Source organism: Chroicocephalus ridibundus, chromosome 9, assembly GCF_963924245.1.
Source record: "Chroicocephalus ridibundus chromosome 9, bChrRid1.1, whole genome shotgun sequence".
Taxonomy (NCBI): Eukaryota; Metazoa; Chordata; class Aves; order Charadriiformes; family Laridae; genus Chroicocephalus; species Chroicocephalus ridibundus.
Window position 1 is genome coordinate 408,213 of NC_086292.1, and position 2,619 is coordinate 410,831.

Below are 2,619 nucleotides of genomic sequence, written 5' to 3' on the forward strand. Positions count from 1 at the left end.
AGCTTTGCTTCCCAGTGCTGGCCTCCGCGAGACGCCCAGCTCCCCTGCAGAGACCCCCACGGCCATGCAGGTTTGGTGGAGCTTTTTCACCAGCATCTGCTCAGCCTGGGGGCGCTCGGACCAGTCTGCCCTGCCCTTCTTCTCCCCGGGGATGGATGAGGATTGCTAATGCTGGTCCCAGCTGGAAAAGCACCAGCGTGGGATCCAGCATCCACCCGCTCCCACGGCCTGCTGAGCCTCATGGCCGGGGGCCAGCAGTAGCCCATGGCACAGCCGCTTGCCGCTTGCTGCAGGGATGCTGGGGGCCAGAGCACGGGGCGAGGAGAGCAGAGCTCCTGCCTGGAGCAGCCCTGGACTGAGAGTGTCGGCTGGACTGGGGAAGGGGGAGATTTCCCTGCTGGAGCTGGCACTGTCCCTGGGGCACGGGGCGTCTGTCTCTCCCGTGCACCAGATGCGCCGGGAGAGGGTCACGGGTGGCTCTGGTGAAGGTCTGCAGGTGCTCGGGTGCAGCTGAGCCTCTCGGCACGGCCACGCTGTCCCTGCACAGCATCCACCCGAGGAGACCGAGACGGGCTTGTTTTCAAGGGCCTGGCAGACCTGCCGTCTCCTGCTTTACTGCTGACTGTAAAGGGCCTGGTATTAAACTGTGATTGAAAACATGAATCATCTCTCTAATTAAACAGAGTTGCTCTGTGCCAGGAAATCTGTCTCTTTGTCAGGATCTTTGTTTTTAAAGCGGCATAAATCTCAGGCAAGGCTAAAGATTGGCTCCTGGACCCTTTATCACAGAGCGTCAGTGATTTATTCTGTGCACCCTGGCACCAGAGAGGGAATAAAATTAATAATAAATATTTATTTATAAGCCACAGTAAGCCTGAAAGTGTCTAAGCACCCACAAGAGCAGCATTATCATTCTGTAAACTGAGCTTGCTTTCGTTCTGATAAAGTCTTGCCGGGACCACCCCTATCCGGCAGGCGGTGGGGGACCAGGGCACTTTGGGGGCTGGCTGGCAGCAAATCGCCCCTTTCGGCGGGGGTCCTGCGCTCCCCCACTGTGCCGGCTGGGTGGGCAGGACAAGGAGCAAACACAGAGGCCATAGAGGACCGGTTTGTCCTTCAGGCTTTGTGCAGCAAAACATCACGAGATGCAAAGCACCGCTCGGCCGCACACTGGTTCCTGCTGGGGGCAGGTCAATGCTTGTGTCCCGCCTGAAGCACTGGGCACAGCCTGAACCAAGGTGGGTTCGGGGGTCTCAGGGTGACACGGGCTTCAGGAGTGGGATGCAGGCACCCGAGTCCCCGTCCTGAGTGGGTCCGGGTTTGCTGTGGCCATGAGCCGTCTCTTCTCTTCCCTCTATCCCTGTGTAACAAGGGAGGGCTGGGGCTCTGCTCTCCTCATCAGGGGGTTGTGGTGGAAACACACTGTTTGCAAAGAGCCTGGGCACTTGTGCGTGACGGTAAATCCATGCAAATGCCACTCGCAAGTGTCTTTCCAGAGTATTGGGAGAGATGGAGGGCCACGTCGGGATGCTAGCGTCACCATGGCTGTGGCACCACTGCTGTTCCTTGTCACATCAGCAACGAGACTTTTCCACCCGGGCCAAGCTGCCCAGGGCGTGCTCCTCCTGCCCGGCCGGGGGCCGCCGAGCTCCTGCCCCAGCAGCCAGGCGGTGCCTTGCTCAGGCTCGGGCTGCCCTGCCCAGCTCCAGGAGCATCCTCATCCCTGGCATTTGTGCCGTTTACTCGTAATGCCTCGCTGGTATTTACAGAGGGATCCCAGGGAGTCACCGCACATCCACCAAGCCCTGGGTCAACATTGACAGAGCCTGCAAGGAAGGAGTGAGACGGCACTGGCAAATAGTGCAATGTGTGCGCCAGGGGGATACTCTGAGCTGCCATTTGCAGCGTCTGAGCAACGCAAGGAAGAAATGTGGAGCAGATCAGAGCAGTAGATCCTGCAGTTGGAGCCAAATGTTAATGCTCCTACAATAAGGAGGAAGAAAAGCCAGCCCTGAACCTCCTGCCCCTCAGCCTCCCCCCAGAGCAGGTTTATCTGCGTTCGTGTCTCCAAGAGAGCTCAGCAGAGCAGCCACAGCAATGCACTCAGCAGTCACAAAATGGATGCAGTATCACCAGCAGAAAAGACCACTAAGGATGGTCTGTGCTCCCCGGGGACGCCAGGTGAAGCTGTTACAGCCCGGGCTGCCAAGGTCATGTCCCCCAGCTCAGCTTTTCCACCTGCAGACGTGCCCCAGGGCCCCCACCTGGGTTTTCTGAGGGTACCAAAGCGGGGACTTCACTGCCTTACAACCCGGCCGCATCAGCCCGTTGCTGGACAAAGGAGGTCTGGGGAGGCCACCAGGATGCTGGTGGTCCATCTCCATGCGCTGCTGTGACTGTGCCTGTCGCTGCTTGAAGGCTGTGGAGCGACCAAACCGCTCTCAGCTCCCTACAAGGCTCAGGGCTCAGTGAAGACGCTCCAGCGAGGGCTGGTTAAGATGCTGTGTCCCCAGCTACCAACTTCTCCTGCAGCAAACCAGGCTGTGACCTCTTCCCCACAGCCCAGTATGCCCCACAGCCCCAGTGAGCCGGGCTGGACATTACCTTTTGCTGCTCCAA